The 24,439-nt window shown below is 37.8% G+C and overlaps 1 protein-coding gene across 3 annotated transcripts in view; it reads right to left on the bottom strand.

Moving 5' to 3' along the window:
• LOC136865960 (sister chromatid cohesion protein DCC1) overlaps positions 1 to 24,439 on the bottom strand; it is a 154,041-nt gene that overhangs the window by 29,377 nt on the left and 100,225 nt on the right. For 2 of the 3 annotated variants that reach the window (XM_068224957.1, XM_067142531.2), the window contains exon 9: positions 8,418 to 8,541. The exons of the other annotated variant lie outside the window; for it this stretch is intronic. The gene's annotated coding sequence lies outside the window, so the exon portion shown is untranslated. Of the gene's footprint in view, positions 1 to 8,417; positions 8,542 to 24,439 lie in introns of those variants that run through there. 3 annotated transcript variants of the gene reach the window in all.

Genomic DNA, 24,439 nt, shown 5'->3' with positions numbered 1-24,439 from the left:
TATTGATTATGTGGGTCAATTCCCCCGTAGTTCACGCGGTTCCAGATTTGCACTTGTATGTGTTGACAGATTCACCCGTTTTACCTGGATTTTCGCTACTCGGGTTGCTAACTCCCAAACTACAATCAACTGTCTCCAACAATTTTTTTCCTCCTTTGGCACCTGTAAGATTTTGGTCTCTGATAATGCCAAATGTTTCAAAAGTCAATTATAGTGCAAATTTTGTTTCGACTTATCTATTGCTCACATCACTACCATTCCATACTATCAAAATGCTTCATTTTCTGAACGTGTCAATCGGAACCTTAAAGCTGCCTTGATTGCATATCATTTTGACCAAGCTAAATGGGATACTGCCTTCCATTGGCTGGCATTTGCTTTCAATTCTGCTATACATGAATCCCATAAGAAGACCCCCTTTTCATTAATGTTTACCTTTTCTCCTAATACCCCTCTTACCAATTTGTGGTCAATTAATGATCTTCTTCCTGAAAAGATCGATGCTGGTGAGATAAGCAAGGTGTGGAAGCAAGCTTGGAAAGCATTCAAGGTTTCATATGACGAAGTTGAAAAACAATATAATAAAGGACGGAGAGCCACCAAGCTTTCTGTTGGCGATTAAGTTTATGTTAAAACATACGGTACTACCAAAGTTCTGCTCCTAATAATTTTTCTGCTAAGCTATCACCTCGTTACAGAGGACCTTGTGCCTTTTTGGAGTTTCTCTCTCCTGGATCTGTTTTGGTAGGTACGACGAGGATAATCGGATTAGCAGATTTCACCTTTCTCAAATTAAAAACGCATGATTGTAAATGTTAACATTTGTGTATCTGTCTAATTGTTGAAATTGTATTAATTTCCATCATCATTTATGGGTGTATTGTAAATGCTAAATTCCTTATTTGTTAATGTATTTTATTTATTTGTTGTCTTGGTTGGTGCATTCTATTAATGCTATTTGTTTTATTTTGATGTCGTGTCTTGGGTTCTCCACCTACTAACACAACGCATTGAGTATCGATGATGATTTGTTGGTGCTATCTTGATTTAATTCCTCTGGAGTTGGTTTGGTGGACATCAAATGTTTTAAGGGTTTGCTATTAAATTTGATTCTTCCTTAGCCTGCAGAAATGACAACAAGTAAGTCTGTGCTCTTAAATTTTAATTTATTATTGATATTAAGTTAGTAATTTGTGTTCTTTGTTCTCCTTGTTCTCATAACCTTGTTTAGGTGTTTTTCTTATTGAAACACTATGTGGATCTAACCAACGTTATTTCCCTATTTTACCAACTTAGTCAGTGTGTCATCTATGCAGTCTGGTGAACATCTGGAAATATCACCCTTATTGAAGTATATCATAGTGTTTTATTTTGACCTAAACTCACATTATGTTTCATTAGCAGCTGCCTGAATTTATGTCGAGATGCCTTTACTAAATTTATTTACCATGCCATTTATTTCAGCATTTTGATCTCTGCTTATTTTGTTTTGGTACATTTATATTCTTTTTCTCTTCTTGTAAATGTTGTCCTTGAATCGTGATACATTATGCAAAATACACCATTTTCAGTGTCCTACTAGTTACGCCTTGTGTTATGAGGTACTGGTTTGAACCTACCCTTACCTTCTGCTTCTATATATTAGTAGAACTTGGTTTTAAGTCTGTTTGGGGAATGTATTGAGGATAATTACTCCTCTTACCTGTGAATGGTTTGGTACATGTTCCTAATGTTACTGTTGGTTATTTGTGGTTTTTGGTTTTATTCTGGGTGATGCGTCTGACACTCTGGTGGGTTTTCTTACCTTTTTCTTACCTCTTGTGTCATGTTGGTAAGGTACCTGGTTGATTGGTTGCATGTATAGGTGTGTAATCTTGTAGTGACCTGTAATTATCCTTGTTAACTATTTCATGAATTATTATTATAATTTTGGGGCTGGTTCTAGTGGAAAATTTTGCTTATGCCCCTGTGAAATTTTTGTTTTGATTTTTATCTTTGGTCTTTATTTTAAACATTTATTATAGTTAACCGTTACTGGTATTTTGTGATAGTGTTATTGGTGATAGTCTCAGCCTTAATTGTACTGTGTTTGGTGATGTTCTTGTCTGCACATGATCACGAGTTAGGACCCTCTCTAAATTTTTTTTCTTGAAATCCTATTGCTTATGGTGTCTTAAATTTTCTTCTCTTAATGTTCTGGTGCTCAGTAAGTGTTCTTCCTGCCTAATTTTTCTATTCCGCACTCATATTCTGACATGTAATCACCATTGTGTTGGGTTATTTCATTTAATTTCATATCATGGTACTAGATGTGTTTTTTGGGTATGTTTATTTTATCTGGCGTGCACCTTGGCAGGGGGAGGGTTCGGTTGATGTTAGTCTTGTCGATTATGGGATCTTCATTACTGACCTTGATATTTTGCATTGACTTGCCATTTGTCATCGTTTACCCATGTCACGACTGGTATATTTTATCTAACCTTGATGCCTAGTGTTAGGCAAGGTTATTACGGACGGTATGGGACGACTCATATATGAGGTAATTCACTTTATTTTTAGTCCAGGGTTTCCCCCGTGTCCCACTAAGGCCAACTGTCATTTCTTGGGTATGCATTGGAATCTGACTTCATTTCGAATTCGGTCCGTTTCGGTATGGAACATTAGGTTCTTACTTAAATTGTATCGGATCGCCTGGTTTGTAATATAGTCACACAGTTCATTCAATTTAGTTAGGAGAATACCAACCCACACATTGCCTTCATTTTCCATCTGAACCCTTGTTTAATACCCTTCGCTGTTTCTGCTTGTTCTGTTTCTCCGTGGGGTTGTAGCTACTGTATTCCTTAATCCTGGCCTGCCTGTGGTATCTTATTCAGGTAATAGGTTGTTTTTCATCATTATTTCTTGGATTGGTGATAGTTGTAGTAGATTTCGTGTGGATTAACCATTGAGCGCTCTTGTACACCCATGGAATTCTAAATATCCCCACCTAATCTCCTTCTGTTTTCCTTCCTGGACATAATTGGACGTACATTGCTTACCTATGGACTTAAGATTGCCTTTCTTCTTTTTTCTCCTACCAATTTGCTGTTATAAATGTTCTTCCTTCTTCTTGCACCCCTCCTACCGCCATTTGTGCGTACCAGTTACAATTTTCTGTGAAAATCTGCCACAGAAATGTGGTTTCTTTCGTACCCATGTCAATAGGTAAGAAATATCTCATTCACTCTGTACTACTGATCCCTCTCTGTGAAACTTGTATTTACATATTATTGTCCTTTGGATATTAATTCCAGTAAAATTTGATCAAATTTTTGGAATCTTGGTATTATAGTTTATGGTACCTATGTAGTTGGTATGTTCATCCAATTTTGGGATCTGGCATGTTCCGATGAAGGTTATAGCTGATATTTTTGAAAAACGACTGCTGGTGATGTCCATTTCTGGGTTACATGGTATGTGCTGTTTGGTGATATTCTTCGAGTTTTTCATTGTGCATATCCTTGATGTACTGCTTACTTCATGATTACCTTAATTTTTTCCTGGGGTTGCCCCAACTTTGAGGTATTCCTTGTGTGTTCTTGAGTGTGATTGGTGTTTTGGTGGTTTCCTTACCCTAGTTGGTATTTAATGTATTAAGGGGAGTTGTGCTGAGGATTCGATGTCCTTTTAAAACCATGGTGCAACGTCTCTTCTGATTGTTCATTGTTTGGTGGGTAAGGCATGGTAGGTATCTCTCATCTGTTTGGGGTTCTTGGAGTAAGTGTTGTGTTCATGATGTGGATTTGAACCTTGTTTTTTGGAAAAATTTATTGTTACTGCGGAATTTTAGGGGTTCTCTTAAAATTATGTGCCATGTTGGGGCTCAGATTGTGTCATATCATGTGGTATAGTATGTGTGCATGTCTCCTTCTGTCATCACTTATGTAATCTTGTCCAATTACCTTCTCACATATTCTACTATTCCTGTGAAGTGTGCTTTGATTTGGTTCCCCTTATTCTTGTGAGGCCCTTCTGTTTAGTCTTGTTCGATTATGCACTTGGTGAGATCCATACAGTCTGGGCTTGCATGTGAAGTATTTCTAAAATATTTTGTGGTTGTGCATAAGCTATGTCGTGAAGACACAGACTTGCAAGGTTGTTGTGTATGATTAAATATTTTGGGCTATTGTTGGCTCTGAATTTATGCCAGCCAAACCTACTCCATGCTGTTGTGAAATTTATTTAAATTGTTACATCCAGGGATTACCCTTCGTAAATATTATTCTAGAATGAAACCTTCTAAGGGGAATGTACCGTTTAATTGACTGACCTTATGAAACATAACCTTGCTTTGAAAACTGAAAGATAAAAAAATATTCTTCATTTGTGGGCATGTACTCAATTATGTAAACCTATTTCTTGCTCCTTCTAAAATTATCCTTGCAAATATTTGTAACGGGATACCGGTACCTCCTGTAATGGCGTATTGTATTTCTAGATAATTGTGCTGTAGTTGGATTATGGTTGTTCTGGTGGTGCTGTGGCCTTTCCACTTTTGTTTCAGAGTTGCCCTGGAGGTCTACGTTTGCCATACTAAGAGACTTTGACCATGGTACACCACACCTGTGTTCTTGTGGAAGTCAACATATATATTCCTACAGCTAAGTAAACTAATTTCTTACAATAAATTATATAAAAATTCTATAAGGAAATTTTATAAACAATTTTTCATAGTGTCAAACTTATAGGTTTTAAGACCATCTTTAAAACAACTGTTTCAAATACTTTGTTCTACACGCGGTATGGCTGAAGATGACCTTTGAACAGGTATAAACTAGTCGCATTAAATGTGTAATTAATGAACACAATTTAATTTGTATTGAAAAGGTGGAATAACTCACTTATTACAGTAGAATTCCGCTATAGCGAGTGTGACATATAACGAGAACTCCGTTATAGCGATGACTTTTTCTGTCCCTTCAAAATTCCTATATTAAACTGTGTATCGTCCTTCGGTTACAGCGAGAACCCTACCACTGGCGCATCCGTTATTACGAGCGATTTTTTCCGTTACCGATATTTATGCACCCCAGCGATGATCTTGCATGCGATCGATTACCTTCGGCATCGTTTCCTCGCTATGCGCACTAGTAATTTCTCTCGTCGAGATTCGAAGGCGATGTCAGAGTCGATTAGTAATATCCGTCGACAGCTGTTCCGTAAATAAAATTCGAAATGAAAGAGAACATATTTTCGTAATAAATGCGTAAATAACGTGTCTGATAACGGTTGTTAACTCGTTAAAAATTAAGGCTGACTAAACGAACGTTCAATTTTGAGGCTAAATTCTGCAATTAAGTAAGAATGGAATACACCTCGAGATATGGCAGAGTGCTTAATTGATTTCAGAGGTTAGTTTATATTTTGTCGTGTCTGGTTAATTTACGAAAAGGCTAGTATGAAAATGTATAGCGAGAAAGGTATAATTTCTCTACTGGCACTTGAAGTGTGTTTTCATCGTACGTATAGTACGGTTAAGTTAGGATTTGTGACGCTGTTTGAATAAGAAAACTGAAACGTTTGCAAAAAAAAAAAAAAAACAAAAAATCGATCGATCATCTTCGGTACGGTATAGTTTTCTCACTTTGTGTATTTGCGAGCTCTCTCGTTTACATTCAAAGGCGATGTTGGAGTTGATCAGTAATACCCATCGATAATACGTTTTCGTAATAAATGCGTAAATAACGTGGCCGATAGCAGTTGTTAGCTCGTTAAAAATAAAGACTGAAGTAAACGATATCTTCATTTTATTGTTATATACGGAAATTAAGTAAGAATGTGATACACCTTAAGATATGGAAGAGTTCATCACTGATTTCAGATGATATTTCATATCTTCCCGCGTCTAGTTACGGCTATTTACACGTACATTTTTGGCGAGGAGGTTATTTCTTTACATGCGTTTCAGGTATGTTTTCATGATAGGCTACATATACGGTTAGGTTAGGTGACGCTGTTTGAAGAAGAAAGCTGAGGTGTTTGCCATAGAAATCTCTGGAGTAATACCGTATTTCTCCGAATCTAAGACTTTTTTCTCTCAGAATCTCATGCGAAAACTCAAGAGTTGTTGCATTTGCGGCCTAACAGTAAGTTAATGGATACCACTGGCAACTACCGCGGTAACCACGCTGCTTTTTTCACTCACGCATAGAACTCGTTGACAATAAACGACCACCTCTTTACTACACATCGCTAGCCGTGACAACCGGTTGTACAGTGCCTGTGTGTTTCTCAAATCTGCAGAATGGCATCAAAACATGCGACCCTTCGAATTCTTAGAAAAGCCATGGCTACACAGTGGCAGAGTCATAACGCGTCTATTGTACTTGACGCTTAGTAAAATTAAGTTTTATAGACAGCAGGAATATTTTCGTGATGGATAGTCGTATTGTAAAGATACCGGTACGTGGAAAAGGTATTGCCGGCAAATTTTCAACGGGTTCTAGTTGAAATTATGACGCCAATTTTAAATTAATGTTTATTAAACACTCGGAAATGTGGAATAATTGTGCAGCCGCAAGAAAATACGGCATAGGCCTAACTAAAGCCAATATTTGGCGTTAGCGTGAAGACAAAGAGCTAAAAACATGCGTACTGCACAAAAAATGCATTCAGTGGTACGCAACAAGGGCGCTTTAAAGAAGTCGAAGATGAAATTGCGAGGTATGTGCACGAAAAACGCAAGGGTATACCGTGGCGCAATAAACTCGTTCGTTGACTTTCAACGTTCGCGGGCCTATACATCGCTAGCCGCTGAATTTGGCCGAACCCGACAAGCGAGACGTGCGTGTAGCGGTAGCCGGTTATATCTGACGCGGCGTAAAAGTAACAGTTTTATAGACTGCAAGAATAATTTCCTGATGGATCGTTGTATTGTAGAGACGCTGGAATAAGTATTGCCGGAAAAGTTTCAGCGAGTTCTCTTCGGTATTATGATGCCAATGTTAAGTTAATGGTCCTTCAACCCGCAGAAATAAATAATAATTGTGCAGCCACAAAAAAAGAAAAGAAATACGGCGTGACGAAAGTCAATGTTCGGCGTCTAAAAATAGTCTACAAATGCGTAGGCCTACTGTACAACAAGGCATTCATATGATTTTACAAACTTCTTTTTGAGCCTGATTTAAATTTTTTGAAGAAAAAGTGAGGTTCATCTTGGATTCGGAGAAATACGGTACTATATTTTTTTCAGAATGAAATTAAACTACAGTTTCACGTAGTATCGGATTACGAAAAATAACTAACAAGTAAGCCGTAGTGTGGATATCATCTGCGGAAACGCAAGTTTTGAACAATCTGATTGCCGTTTCATACCGATTTTAAAGTGCAGGAAGAGTTTTCCGACTTTTATAAAAATCGGATATAACGAAAATCCGTTATAGCGAGTAAATTTTTCGACGTTATGAATTCTCGCTATAACGGACTTCTACTGTATTTTATTTGGTTTAATCAAAGTTCAATACGGACCCATAAAATGAAATTCATTTCTTTAGGGGAGTGATAAGACAAGGAATGGGAGCCCAGGGGTGATAGCCCCCTGATTAGAGCTGCAAAGTGGCTCACAGGCTTTTAGTATCGCCCGTGACACTATTGGCTATTGACAAGACCATCTAATCTCACTTTTTCAGTAGTTAATATAATTATGCCATGAAGAACATAACTATAACTGTCACACGCCATGACACGTCACTTTCGAACCCTGCGGTTTCACTGTTTTCATGGAATGTGGAAGCAGTGGGCCAGATATGATGCGAGCTCTATCAGAGAATATAGGAACCGCCCTGTAGCCAATAGGAACACAGGAAATTACTGCAGAAAAGTAAAAACTACTACTAGGAGTGGGTTGGTCGTTCCCTGGCAGGAATAAAGGAAGGATCCCTCCTCTCACCTACTTTAAATATTGTTTCCCATCATGTTTGATTGATTTTTACATTCTTAAAAATTTGAACAAGCTAATAAGTAACCCACTACATGTAATATATCATATAAATACGCATACGTCTTTTAGAAATAAAATGGGAATGAGAACTTAAGCATATTCTATCACAGTGATACACTGACTAGGAGTCAGATAAGATATGTATAGATTTTACAATCTGCTTTATGTCACATCGAGGCAGATAGGTCTTATGGCGATAATGGGATAGAAAAGGACTAGGAGCAGGAAGGAAGCGCCTGTGGTCTTACGGTACAGCCCCAGCATTTGCCTGGTGTTAAAATGGGAAACCACGGAAAACCATCTTCAGGGCTGCCAACAGTGGGGTTCGAACCCACTATCTCCCGAACGTAAGCTGATGGCTACGTGACCCAAACCATGCAGCCACTTGCTTGGTCAAGATAAGCAAAGCTAGGCTAAGTATAGTAAGATAGTAAGATGAAGGTAACAATGGATTATTTATTTGGTTTCAATAATGTAGCTAAACTATACATATGAAAAATTTAAGGATAGTGTACAATATAATACATAATATTTCAATAGCCAAAATTTCTTCTTATCTCCTGAAACAAAAATAAAGTTATGACAGATATAGTGGAAACAAATACAAGTGTATGCAATGAGTAAATAAAGTAACAGTAACATGAATAGTACATCATTTATCAAATTGGCAAATATTCTAAAAAAATACTTTTTTGTTTGTTAGCAGTTGAAGGTCACACTAGAAACACATACATTTTTTCAGTGACAGGGGTATAATGGCCGGTTTCTGGTACACCATTGTTACCTGTGAGTTAACTAAACATGCTTGTAACTTTAACTGCGCTGTTAACTTTAATGAGTTTCCAGAAACTTTAATCCAGATTTATAAGCCCTGGTAATAAAGAGTACAGTTATCGTCATGTTTAGTATCTCTCGTCCTCCAATAGATGTCTCTCCGCAAATATTTTAAGGGTTATTTTAGTAATATCTAGTTACTTTTACTAACAGAAGTTTTCTACAATGAAAAATGATTGGCAAATACGTACACAGTCATCTAAATCAATCTGATTCAACATGTAATAATCTCTCATAATATGAATATATTGTCCCCTTCAAAAGTGGTAAAAATCATTTACTGGAGAATATTTTATTTCTACTGTAAATTGGAACATTATTTCGTGAACCAGGAAGGGAGTTTTAGCACGTCGAGTCGACTAGAACCAGTCATCAGGTGTACGGAAATCCCAGCCAAGGGCGAGCAAGAGGGAGAGAGCAGATACCGCTAGCCAAGTAACCTTCAAATCAGCCGTGAATACCACGTGATCAGGCGAAATGTGTGTCAAGTGCTCGATCGATATTAGTAAAGGTATATGACGTCTGACTATGGCAGCCAATCAAGTGATCAATTTGGTGTGAAGTTAATGAAGTGACCAATCGTGTATAATGAAAAGACGCACCCCTGTCTTAAGACGGTGAATTATGGATTTTCCTAAGGAAACTTTACTCTGAATTTTCTACCTCTGAATGCGACGAGTGGAGAATTATTCTGACTTCAACTACAGACGTGAGAAGACGCACTTTGCTTACTGGGGAACTTCGTCTTATTTAGAGCTTCCAACTTGTTGCAGACAGCAGTTCAGACATTCACGGATTCTACTTACAATTAACTGAAGACATTAAAAGATAAGTTGCTTTTCCATCTCGTCAAACAACGGTGTGTGTTTTGGACTTGTCTCAGACTTAATTTTCAGTTTCAGCTTTCGCAAGAACTTCTACAGAGGAGATCATTGGTTCGAGTGCAAGTCAGGATGCCTGTCTTCCTACGATATGAATGGTGTGATTTCCAGCGCGCCAGCATGTCCTCAATGAACGAGTAGAATGTAAAGCAGCTCAGACGGGCGAGACCAGGATCGATGGTGCGTAACGTGATAATGCACTAGGTCATCAGCCCGAGTTCTACGATCGACAGTCACCACCAAGTAATATTTAAACATTGTTATTCTTTCTTCCTATTTGTAAATGTAAAGTGTAATGATATAGCCTCTACTTATTTGCTTAGAAGAATTTCTATTAGTTAGAATTTTTTCCGCCTCTTCTTTCTTGGTGAAGGTAGTTTGGGAATGAGTGTGTGTATTTGAATCTATTAGCTTGTTTGAGTGAATGTCATCGAGAAATGTTTCAACTGTCCCGAGTTCATTGTGGCAGGAGAGATAAAAGTAATACGACCTCAACGTTAAACTAGGACTATTTGAATAATTTTTATACTTGAATTGAGATCAGATGGGACAGTAATTTCGTGGATTCCATTATATCAGAATTCGTTCCTCGATTATACGACGTATGGTTGGATTCCGAGTGCGATAGTCATCTGAGATATTGTTGTGCAGTAGCTTCCGCATGTATGATCTTGCGCGGCCAGGGATAATAATAATAATAATAATAATAATAATAAAAATAAATTAACCTAATTATCGCGTAAAAGAACACCTAAGGTCATGAGCATAATAATAATTATTATTGAATAAGGTTGATGTGCGCTCATTTATATTAATTTAGGCCTGGGAAATGGCAGTATCTGACCGATACATTTATATATTTTAGCTGTGCTATTATAATTATTTGACTGGTAGATGGATATTATTGAATTTAGCAGATAAGTTGTGCATCCATTATTGAGTCAATTTAAGAAGAAAATATGTTACCTGACGTAATTTCTTCGTTGTGAGCGCAGATTAATTGAGAGCCACAATTATGGTGGAGAGGTAAAAATAAATATCGCAGCTCATGAACCGCGTGCGCGGAATGTTAATTCTGACCTGTGTTTAGGCAATTTTGTCGATGATTTTCGGATGATTTTTGCTCGTAAATTTTCCCTGAACATCGTCGTATGACTGAGTTCTTCAATAAAGTGATAATCATTGCTCTATCACATCTCAAGTTGATGAGAGGAAGTCCCCACGATATTGTCATCATGAGAATATTTTCCCTGACTTTGACTAAACATGAAAATAATAATCAAGGGCTAGCATTCGTGTAAATATGTATATAATATTTCCGTGTATCTTTGTGTGAGTGTAGTGTGTGTGATTTGTCTGTATTTTGCTTATTGTAATTTTACAGTCCATATTTGTGATGATGATCTTCGCTGTTTCGTGGATTTTTTGGCCAATTTTATGCCAACTTTAGTGGTTCACTATTTGACAGAATTTAAACCTTAGTGAATTTTATTCGTTTTTAAGAAAGAGTAGGGTCTTAACTAGCGAATACATATAAATAAGTAGATAGGCCATGTCAGTGGATTGAACTCACAAAATACAAGTTGTAAGAGTAATATAGCTAATTATTTTCAATCAATGGGTAAATGTAGGTTAACACGATGTCAAATTCCAAATTATTGTGTGAAGATCAACTCCTGAATAATTATGAAAGAGAATTTATTAACTAATTTAAAGGTCAAGGGAGTCGATTTAACCATAATTTCATGGGAGAAATTTTTTTATTTAATTTTCAGAAAGGAGTGAAAATGATCATTTTCGAACTTGATTTAAGTTAAGTCCATTGAGGAAGGAAATTTTATTTTCAAATCATTTAATTATTAATGGAAGAGATAATCTCAAATTAATTATTATTAATCATTTAATTAATTTTCAACTAAAAATCTAAATATTATATTTACAGACTCAGGCATTTGCTGTTCCATTTATCGATGGAGTGTCCATGTTGGTAGAGACATAAAAGAAGACAAGTCATATGAAAATCCCTAGATTTTGTAAATTATTTGTAGAATTTGAGAAGAGCAGTAGTTGTAATAAATGTGTGAAACCTATTTAGCTTTCTCTCATTTGCCACTAGTTCATCATCTATCCCTGCACTTTAAATTTTCGCACAGCCGATAAGCGAACGATCTACCCCCTGGAGATCCTCGCTCACCGGCCGAGCTGAGCCCGGCATGACGGGTGCAATATGTATGATCTAATAATGCAAAGATATATTTCCCCTTCTTTCTTATTGACAGTACGCAGACATCATCTTAAATTTTACCTTGATCGTTGTCGTCAGTAAAATTATAAAAATACACAGCAATTATCAAACAGATCACTTTGAACCGATCTAGAACACAATAAGCGTAAAGGAGCATAATCACATAAATGAAAACGTGCAACACACTTTGGAACCTTCCATTCCCGCACTGAAGTTCTGCACTGATGCTGCGATATCCATTTGTTCTTGCTGCAACTGTTGCAGATTTTTAGTAGATTGCAAACAAACCAAAAACTCCAACTTAAAACACGCATATATTGTTTTTCTCTTCAAGGATGCTGGACATGTACGGCAAGATTGTCATTTCTTCAGTTTTTTTCCATATCTCTGTGCCGAGTCTTACGTGCAAAATGTTGCTTATTTCTGCTCGTATCTTTTGGGAACTCGCTCACTCACTCATTTATCATTCTTCTTTGACATGTAATTTGACCTGATCAGATGCCAAACCATTCAAGAATTCCAATTCCATTTTTTTTCCAGGCTTTCATGGCACAACTTGAACAACACAAAAGCATTACAAACTGCGATTGCCAATAGCCAAAAGAAAATAGCCATATCACTAAATTTTTCTTTGGTAGTTCCCTAATGTACTTCTCAAACTGAGAATTTGTAGTTCTTAATAGCTGCAACGGACTAGTAATTTGAGATGTTTTACTTACACTGACCATGCAACATGCATTGACAAAAATATTCTCGTAACTGCTGACGTGAAGTCCATTTAACAATTTCAATCGAATGTAGCGAGCTAACCCTGACTCAGGGCGTGAAGTGTGTTGACACAGATAAGAAGGTAACAAAATACAGCTCCCTGCAAGATTTTTAATTAAATAAGTCCACACGTTTTAGGTTTATTGGGAGTCTATGAGACCTCACATCACCGGTTAAAGGATATAACAACATTAAAAAAAGTAATGAAAAATCGATATTTATTATTCAGCAGGCTTATATTAAATGCAAACCGGTATCTAAGGTATTTATTATTTAGTACAAATGTAAATCTTAATGGTAAATACTCCATAATTTTAGATTGGGTGTTCACTAACTGTTGGTAGGACTCTTGATTCAAAGCCTGACGAAAGAGATCTTATCATTATAGCTACAATGAAAGATCAATTTGAGCCTGATGGAAATCCGTTTGATTTGAGTTCCACATTTTATTCGACGATTCATTTCCCGTATTGGAAGATACATCTACAGTAGAGGTGTCATGCTCCGAGGAGATTGTAACCTCTAAACAGCTGGGACAGATCGAATCAAAATCAAAATCTCTTTATTTGCAAATGAGGTATCTACCTCGGTGGCAAATGGTACACTAAAATACATTATTGTCAAGCACTAAATTTTAAATTAACAAGAGAAGAAAATTTTTCTAGATTACAATAATATACAATTTACGCTAACAATTTTTTCTATTAAACAAACAGCTCATCCTTAATAAATTTATATTGTTTACAAAATTCTACTTATAATATCTCCTATACTTACAAACATAGTCAACTCATATACAGTATGTGGAATTACTTCAAATAATACTATACAACTGGTATAAGATTAAAATTTACATTGAATTTATTTACTTATTTTTTTTTAAAACCCATTTTGGAACCTAAGTAGCATAACGACCTGCTGCATCTTAACCAGAGCCCCTTTTGCCACCACTTTTCAGAGTTCCTGAAGGGCCTTCACAGCTACCCTAGCGGTCCCAGGGCCCTCAAAGTCCCCACTGTACTTCACCCCTACAGGCAGTCCCCTACTTTGGCTGTCCAAACACCATGGACCAGAGAATGGAATTAATATTTTCACACACATTTTTTATTTACAATAGCCTGCACTGGTCGAATGCCTTCTAACATTTCACTTATTTTCTCTGTTGCTGTTTATTCTCTTCTTGAATATCTGTACAGATTTTGGAAAAGGATCACACACTACCCCTGGTAAACTGTTCCACTCCTTCACGCCCTTCCCAATGAATGAAATTTTACCCCAATCGCTTCTGCTAAAATTCCTTCTACTTTTATACTTGTGGTCAGTTCTGCCAATATAATTATTTTTCCAACTGAAGCCTCTCACGGATTTCTCCCCATGCTTCTTCTCTTGTATATGCTCTATATAATCCTATAAGTCTAGTTTTCTCCCTTCTCTTACTTAAAGTTTCCCCACCCAAGTTCCTCTAACATTTCTGATACACTACTTCTTTTCCTGAAATCCCCTGTTACAAATCTTGCTGCTTTCCTCTGCACACTATTTATTTCTTTTATTAGGTATTCAGATGACACCATACAAGTGGAATCAGTGACTAAAGCCAGTGATAACGTGGAAGTAAACATGCTGACCGAAATATTGTGGACTCCAGCACACCCAAGCACGTTAAAACTACAATGAACGACTGCAAATATATTATAACCGGTCTATTATCACTTACTAATGTTTACGAAACTAATATAAGACCTTGTACAAAACTGTATGGAGTGGTGCTTCCTATCAGTATTTGTTGGAATCAGTTCTAACATAGAAGAAACCACAGCACTAGCTGCAGTTACCATTGGTTGCGCAGATAACTGTGAAGAAGCCGATAACCGTTGTTTCGGAAACTAATTTTAAACGTATCACCACATTAAGTCACTGATAACTACGCATCTACAAACAACTGTCATTCCAGAAACCGGCCATAAGAGAGCTAGAGCTAAGAAGAGAGAGGACAGGCAGGAAAGAAACATGGTCAACAGAGATGGAAATAAACATAAATTAGGTCTGACACATAATGAAAAATGAAACAAATACAAGGGCTGTAAATAAAGTTATAGCAATATTTAATGAACTAAAAAGTACATTTGCATTATATTCTTTCAATGCAGTCATCTGCAAAGTCTATTACCTTTAGCCAAATGTCAGAAAACCGCAGGGAAGCGTTGGCAAGGCGTTCTCTGTTGCCTTTACGTAATACTGACTTTTAAATCATTTTCTTGAAAGGAAAACACGTGACTACACTAGATTTTTGCCTTCCCTGAGAGCTAGAGGAGGGCCGCGGCCCCACCTAGCCCCCGGGTATGGGTGCCCTTGGCTTGGAGTACATACGCCATGTCAGGACAGTCTATCGATGGTCTACGGAAATGATACCACTCATGATATCAATCTGATCTTGAGGAATGGACGGCCGACCTGTACGGTGCAAATCTGCAGTCTCATTCCGACCACACGAAATGCCTTGACCCATCGTGCAAGCGTCCTATACGGTAATGCACTCTCACCACAGGCTTCACGTAATCCTCAGTAACATACTGATGCATTTTTTTCCATGGGCAACCTCAATTTTAATCCATAAATGCTGATCACTAGGGCTCAGATTAGAGCATAATAGCATATTTTTTTCCTGAATAGTACACATTGAAAGAAGCTTTTCAGTGTATTTTCATCTCTCTGGGACAAATAGAATCTAAATTTATCGAGCATAAAAATGCATAAAACCGCGGTTTTCAGAAAGAAGCTTATAAATGAATATTCTTGTGGTTTTTGTCTAAATAGTTTGTTTTTCTTTGAATTCCCCTCGGAATTTGGGCCCTGACCATCCTTAAGGCGTAAATAATAAAACCGCAGGTTTTTAACCTTAGTGAGGTCATTCACACATCCTAACTGGCTTCTGCCGGATTAGAGTACAACTAGTCAGATAAGCTCTGGAAGCCCCAAGCATCCTTTCACTTTGCATTGTGAGGTATTTTACTGGTGTATCTATTTTGGGAACCAGTATTGTTTAGGTGGTTTTTCCCATGAAGTGGTGGAAGATCCGACTCGGTCAAGTGAAGTTTCTGCATTCTACTCTCAGTTCTCAGTTCGTAACTTTATCCGTACGTACCTATCGAGTTCTTGTGATTTCTAAGTACGCGATGCCTAAAGTTAAGGAATCTCCGAGTGTTTTACTCCGACGATGTGCAAAGGAAGACCCTGACTCGTTTTCTACTGACGGGCAAATTCTCTTCTGCAAAATGTGCAAAAAAGAGGTAAGTTCTTTTTGACATTTTCACATCTACGTTCTTAAAGATATTACTGGTCAAACAGTTGAAATTAGTAAGCCGTATGTGCAGCATACAGTGACTACCTGCTAGATAAGTAGAGAGAAGTCTAAGAATTCGGAGTGTAGACCCGTTAAATCTTCAGATTTTACATTTCCGAGGCAGAAATTGACACTTGGATTTGCTGGTTTTTCATGGGATCGTTGAGAGGGTGCTCGTATTTCTACTGCAATATTTGAAAATAATTTCACAGTCCACAATGCTTTATTTTTGTTCATTCAATGTATTTTTTCTCACCTACCTATTTATTTTCAGATCAAGGTTTCGAAGGGTTTTCAATTTTTCCAACATTAAGCCACAAGTGGGCACTCAGCAAAAGTTGAAGAATAAAAAAAAAGGAAATCGAAGAAACAAGTGCTGCTACAACCCTTGTTCAATCAGCAACAGCACTCGGACGAGTTCTCTTCCAGAGTTTGTAGGGCATTCTTAAGCGCTAACACAGCCCTCTACAAGGTTGAACATGCTGAGATTAGAGCTCTCGTCAAGGACTTTGCAGGAAGAGAGTTGCCTCATGAGTCGACCCTATGTAAAAAATATGTTTCTTCAGAGTATGAAAAGGTATGAATTCATGCACGATTGCCATATTCCGTACCCTCGTTTAAACAATTTAGAAGTAATTTTAACATGGATCTGGCTCTGTCGTAATGAAGGTAATCTCTTGATAATACCTTCATTCATTAAGAATATTCATTCAGGTACTTTTTTTGAACAGGTTCTACACGCAATCAGGGACAACATCGGGAGCCACCCAATTTGGTTATCTATCGACGAGATCACAGACAGTTGTGGAAGATACATGGCCAACGTTACTGTTGGAAAATTCAGTTCCAGTGAACCGGGGAAGGGCCACCTAATTCTGTGCAGGGAGCTAGATATGACAGACCATGGTACCACTGTGCGAAGTGCAAGCAGCTCTAGGTAAGTATAGTTTTGTTAATTTATTTTTCGAGTGTTTTGCCAAAGAAGAATAAGTACAGTTGGCTACAATTTCAATGCATTCTACGTATGCTCAGTGAAGACTCTGATAGTTCTGATAGTTAAATATCTCTTACAGTCATATGACATGTCAGAATCCCATTAACTGAACGGTTCACCCTTCATTTTATGCATTCCTGTTTCAGACTTGCTGTGGCCAACGTTTTCAGATGAGGAGATAAACAAAGTACTTGCATTGCTGACTGACGCTGCTCCCTACATGATTAAGGGTGGGAAAAGCCTCAAGCTTCTCTACCCGAAGATGTTACATACTACTTGTCTTGCCCATGCAATGCACCGAGTTGCTGAGGAGCTGCGAGAAAAATTGTCCAGTGTCAACAGCGTCATTTCTTCAGTGAAGAAAATTTTCGTCAAGGCTCATAACATGTAAGGCTCCTTCTCACGCCTGTGCCTTCAAAACGATGCATCCAGAGCTCCTTTTACCTCCCGAGCCCATACTGACGCGATGGGGAACTTGGATCTTGGCTGCCTTGTATTATGCTGAAAATCATAGGGCAATTGAAGAGGTAAGACTATTTGAAATGTTTAAAATCTTATCATTTTCGAGGTTTTCTCTATCATTCTTTTCATACCTTTTATGTTTACTCCATCATACGGCGCCTAATTTTGTAATTTTCTCAGTTATTCTCCTTGGCTAATGTTTTTCAATTATATTTTTTTTCAGGTGATCAATACGTTTAATGAGGCGGACACCAAGTACATCGCGAAAGCTAAGGCTGCTTTTAAAATGAAGGGCTTGATGCCATCCTTGACTTTCATAGAAGCCTACATGAGCATCATTCCTGAGGCCATCCTAAAGTTTGAATTGCGAGGGATGGAGTTGTTTGAAGTGGTCACTACAATACAAGGAGTCATCCAAGAAGTCGACTCGCGGCCTGGAGAGACTGGGAAAACCGTGAAACAAAAGTTGGAGTTCATGCTGGCTCGAAATCCCGGTTGGAGTGGAGCGTTGAACTTGGAGAGGATGCTGGGTGGCGAGTCTGCACCGTCAGAGGATTTTCTGAACTACTCTGCACAAGAAGCAGCATCATTCAAGTATTTACCTCTCGTGTCATTTGACGTTGAAAGATCGTTCTCATCATTGAAACTTTTATTGACTGATTTAAGAAAATCATTCAAAACTGAAAAAATAGAAAAAATTCTTGTCGTACAGACCAATGCTGATCTACTTCACTTGAAACTTGAAATTTAAAACTTGAATGCGAGTATATCGCAGTGTATCATACATACAATTAGAAAATAAAGCTCGTATACTGAAACAGGAATGCCATGTCAGCATTCGCCGTTCATGTATTTCTTGAGGAGAACGCGCTAACACCCAACTGTATGGATTTAAAATGAGCGCCGAGCGCGCAGGCATCATGGGTGACAGTGTGCAAGTGATCGCTCGCTGCAGAGTACCAGCCAAGGCCAAGTGACATCACGATCGAATGTTCCATTTGCTTCGATGTCATTATATCACGAAAGGTATGTCCAATCATGATTTGAAGAATGTCACCTTGTAGGCCTGGATAACAAATAATACTACCCAAAATTTCATGAAAATCGGCGGAAGGATGGCCGAGTTATAAAATTTTTTGAAGAAGCTCACATTTTCAAGTCTGGCCGTCCGACCTAGGGCAATATAAGGAGCTCGCCAGCCCCGTAGTATACAGTGAGTGTGTGATTTCGTCATGTACCAGCTGCCATGCCGTGCGGGCTAGCTGCGGTAGTACAGTCTGTTACTCTGTCCGGCTAAGGACCAGTGATAGAAAATACACGATACAAGTGTCGAACATATTCTCATCGGACTCTAACTTTGCGTGCAAGCAGAAAACGTATTCATTTGTAATGTCGATCTGTCGAGCTGATTAACATTATTTTGTCTTGTGAATTTCGTATTGCAGAGACTATACAGTAATTGCTGTCTCGTAGATATTTTTGAAACTGTGCTGTTATAAGAGTGTGAAGGACTTAGTGCGTAAAGACTGTGCCTTAGTGAAATATTGTTTCCTTTTCGAGAGACTGTTTTGTTATTTCGTGAAACTGTGCCCTCGTGAAAGTACATTTCTTGTAATTCGTGAAAAACTGTGCCGACATTTCATTTCAAAGACTGTATTAATTCACTTCATGAAAGACTATACTAATATTTCTTTTTATTAGACCTAGTTAAATCCCCTCATGAAAGACTGTGTCTACATTTATTGTCGAGAGATTATGTAAAGCTACTTGTAAAACTGTGCCTCAGTGGAGAATTCATTTCTGAGAGTCTGTGTGATTTTTTGATTGAAACTGTGTCATAATGGAGCTTGGTTCTTTTTTGCGAGACTGCGTGTTAAGAGTCATAAACTGCTTCTTTACTGTCTTCATAGAAACTTTAATATATTCCACATATGTGTGCTAGATCACTGCATTCGCTTCTCCGTACTCATTACAAACAGTATGAAAGACTGTGTCTGTGGGACTCAATTTATTTTTCTACTTCGCACTGAGATTAAGTGAAGTTGTATACAGTTGAATTTCAGAAAGTTCCATTTTTTTCCCGTTGCCTATCACTTCAAGTTCGCCAGTGATTATTTCATGAAGAGTGTTAATTTCTCTTATTTTCACAAAACTGATCTGAATCCATTTCTTCAAAGTAATGTGCATCCAACACCATTGACAGTTGAACTTGTACAGTTAATAAACAGTGCCTTGCCACAAATTGCAGTGCAGTGCGGTACAGAAGTGTCGTATCAGATTCTATCGACATTCTGTGCAAACCTCTTACATTTCTCTACTCCCTTCATGGGACTTTAGTGGAATACAAAGCTAATCAACTAATCCACGCTGCACTATCACCAGACGACTGATCACAGGTTCGAGTCTCCTTTAATATCGAGGGTCGACAACCGCCGTGGGATGACGTGGTACCTTGGTGGGAAGTGAGGAGTCCAGTGACGTGGGACGACGCCGACGCCGAGAGACAATGCCTTCTTCACATCTTTCAGGACACTCAAACCATTCATCTGTAAAGGTGGTATACTTTCTATGTTTTCTTGAATAAACTGCAAGTTCCACTTTAAAATTAACTTATTGCACTACCCTTCTCTCTTTTACTCTCTGAGCATGGACCGTACACGTCCTGGCATCAATCCATGCTTTCCACTAAGCTAAAGTACGGGTGTTCCTGTCTCAATATAAAGGTATGTTATTGGTTTTTTCATTTCACTTTCCTTTCTATAGTTTTTAACAGTGTTTTTCGAGCATATTCTGCATATTTAACCGCATATAATGGATTTTGAGCATATCTATGGGGCATATAATGGTTTTTTTGAGCATATCTATCGAGCATATAACACATGGTTTTCAAGCATATCTGGAGATTTTATCGAGCATACTGATCCAAGCCCTACCGATCACCTTTTGAAAACATGCTTTAGAGCGGTGAAATCAACACTCTGTCACTTTAACACCACAAAGCAACAACATTCCCAACTGGATGCCCATCAAATGCATACGACACATTGACAACAGCGCCACCTCACATATGCTATTTGTACATGCCCAATCTCCTGTGTGCATCACGATTACGCTGTCACTCAAATGGAAAATTCTAAATTCCCATGGAGGGAATTAGATGTAAGGATTTTCAGGAATTTGCACTATTAACCAGCGTTTCGACTTAGGTCTGACACTAGACTCTTCAGAGTGGGATGTGTCAGACCCTACCCACTGACGCTGGGGTGTATGCAGGTGAACTTATTAGAAGCCCTTATACTGTAAGAGGCACAGTCTGATAACTGCATACGGGAGATAAATCTCCACAATGGAATTATTGCCCGCCTAGCAATTCCGAATGGAAAATTCTAAATTCCCATGGAGGGAATTAGATATTTTTCACCAATAGAGCATGTCAAAAATGTCAAAAACATATCAGATGTAAGGATTTTCAGGCGTTTGCTCTATTAACCAGCGTTTCGTCTTAGGTCTGACACTAGACTCATCAGAGTGGGATGTGTCAGACCCTACCCACTGATGCTGGGGTGTATGCAGGTGAACTTATCAGAAGCCGTTATAAGAGGCAGAGTCTGATAACTGCATACAGGAGATAAATCTCCACAATGGAATTATTGCCCGCTTAGCAATTCCAAATGGAAAATTCTAAATTCCCATGGAGGGAATTAGATATTTTTCACCAATAGAGCATATAAAAAATGTCGATTTCTGGCTGTTGTCACTCATCATTATCGTTGACCAACTCCAGTTTCCCAGGTGTGGTATATGAGCCCCTTTCATTTTGTTCTGTCCATGAACCATTCTTCATTCCCAATCTGCTCCCAATCCTGACCTCTTTCCTCTACATCCTTCTTCACTACGTCGGTCCATTTTTCTCTAGGTCTGCAGACCTGTTGGCACTCATTCTTTTCATATGACCAAACCACTTCAGTCTTGCCTTTTGGATCTTCTGGAGTAAAGAGTCTTCCAGTCCTACGCCTTCTCTGACTTTTTCATTCCTGATTTTTATCCCTCCTGGTCTTCTGGATCATTGTACGTAGGAACTTCATTTCTGCTGCTTGGAGTTTCGAGTTGTCCTTTCTTGTTAATGTAGCGGTTTCTAGGCTGTATGTGAGGATAGGGGTGTAGTATGATTTATAGAGTGTCATCTTGGTTTTGAGTGGTACTTGTTTATCCCATAGTAGCTGTCTTACTTGAAGGTAAAAATGTATTGCTTTGCTGATACGACTGTTTAGTTCATATTTAGCTAAGTTATCCTTGGACATTATACTACCCAAGTACTTAAATTCTGTGACACTGGCCAGCTTAGTGCCATTTAGCATGATTTCTGGCTGATTGTCACCCTTCTGTACCTTAAACACCACCATTTTAGCCCTGTTGATGTTTAATCCATATCTCTCAAACTCCTGACTCCACCCCTGCAGTCTCTCTTCTACATCTTTCTCTGAGTTACCCCAAATTACTACATCATCTCCAAATGCAAATGCTTTTAAGTCTTGTTGCCCCTTTTCTTTTAGCCCCTTTAATATGGTATCCATTACAATGATAAATAATAGGGGCGACAAAGCACTACCTTGTTGTACTCCCCTTTTTGTCTCAAACCAGTCTGACAATCCAGAACCGACTTGTACACAGCTTCTGGTTTTCTCATAAAGCACCTTAACTTTTGAAATTAGACTGTCTTGAACTTCGAGCTTTCTCAGGCACTCCCAAATAAGCTCCCTTGGTATGCTGTCATAGGCCTTTTTGATGCCAAGGAACAGTAGATATAAAGGCTTCTCTTTTTCCCAATGTTTTTCCATCAGCATCCTGACAGCAAATATAAGATCTGTTGTTGATCTTCCAGGTCTAAAGCCATATTGTTCCTCCTCTAAAAGTGGTTCTACAATTTCTCATAGTCTATTCTCTATAATTTTTTCCAGAATTTTTAGTCCATGAGAGAGTAGAGTGATGCCACGGTTGTTGGTACAATTCCGTCTGCTGCCTTTATTTATTGCATTTACATCCCTCCTATTACAGGACTGACTAGCCCACAATAATCACACATGAAATTTCAGTATAATTATTTTTGTTATATTTCTCAGGGTATACCATGTGGAGGTGAATTATAGTCAGTTTTCTCTCCCATTCACTTCTATAATAAGGACATATACTATGGGTAAATTCATTTTAATACTGATTTGGACTGAACGGACTAAGCAACAGAATTGAAATTACAAGGTATGTAACATGTCATACGAAGATATCAATTGGAAGAATAACTGTATATATACATATAGATATATTTTACAACTTCCCTAATTACAGGGTTGCCACTAGGACGAAGTACACTTCATTTTCCAACACAAAACTTACAATCACTGTTTAACAGGTTATAAAAAAAATACTATGTAATAAATTATATGAGCACGGAATATGAAATGTCTATCACACACAGTGCAAAAAGGAATTAGTAAGCAAAAATTACATACACGATGCTATTGACTGTATAAATGGTTTCTTAAAATTAATATTGAACCCCGGATGGCAGCTACCGCTATGTTTGTCAACAGATGTTTTTCTAAACCTAATGAAGTCCAAAACTACGAAAAGAATTTAGGAATTACTCCCCGGGCTCCCACCATCAAGCCTGTGACTGATATATTTCTCAGTCCATACTTTTTTTTATAATACGAGACCCTGTAGGGTAATTATTTTTGTTCCATTTCTCAGCGTATACCATGTGGAGGTGAATTATAGTTAGCTTTCTCTCCTATTCACCTCCAATAATAGAAACAAATACTGTGGATAAATTCAATTACACTAAGTACTGATTTGGACTGAACGGACTAAGCAAAAGAATTGAAAATACAAGGTATGTAACATCTCATATGAAGACATCAGTTGGAAGAATAACTGTACCTACAGTAAATATAAACGTAAATCAGCAATGTATAATCCATAATGAACACACACAGAGCAGTTCGGGGCACAGAATTTCCTTATGTCACAAACTTAGTCAGCATCAACATTAGTGAAAATAAATCTTTATACAAAAAACAAAGTTAATACAATAGCTGTTGATCTTAGAACTTTTTTTAAAAATTTGCTTTACATCACACCAATACAGATAGCCCTTATGGTGATGATGGGATAGGAAAGGGCTAGGAGTGGGAAGGAAGGGGCTGTGGCCTTTAAGGTACAGCCCCAACGTTTGCCTGGCGTGAGAATGGGAAACCACGGGAAACCATCTTCAAGGTTGCTGACAGTGGGGGGTTCAAACCTACTATGTCCCGGATGGAAGCTCACAGCTGCGCACTCCTAACTGCACAGTCAACTTGCCCAGTTGGAATAGATTAATCTTCTCAATGCCTTATTGTAAACACAGCAGCACTACATACACTTTACAAAGGAAATGTAATATATCCTCCTATTCAATACATAAACATCTCCATCATTAGATGGAGTAATAATAGTCATACATGTTTCAACTCATTTGAGCCATCTTCAGTGAAAAATGGTTAAAGTATTTACATAATTGATGGTAAAAAATATGTTAAAACGTAATGAAGGAAAGAATGAAAAACAAATGAGACATGATGGAATTAACGCAATAAGTGATTATGGCGAGGTTGTGGACCTAAAATGTGTAGTGTGTTACAATTAGAAAATGAGGATGAATTCACTGTGCTAAAATTTAAAATGACAGCCCGTCTTCGTTGAGTCACAATCACAAATAGTTAAGAGGGCAGCAAAAAAACTGAAAAACTATGTTTGAGAAGAAAAACAGATGCCAGGTAAAATGTATGTGATACATAGTGGAAACCGCCAATGACGTTCAAATCTGTAATGGAAAAAAAATGAGGATGTGTGAAAAACTTGGGCTAATAAATAAAAAAAATAAATGTGAAGAAAACTT

This window comes from Anabrus simplex, chromosome 1, assembly GCF_040414725.1.
Source record: "Anabrus simplex isolate iqAnaSimp1 chromosome 1, ASM4041472v1, whole genome shotgun sequence".
NCBI lineage: Eukaryota > Metazoa > Arthropoda > Insecta > Orthoptera > Tettigoniidae > Anabrus > Anabrus simplex.
This window is presented reverse-complemented; position numbering and strand designations above follow the sequence as displayed.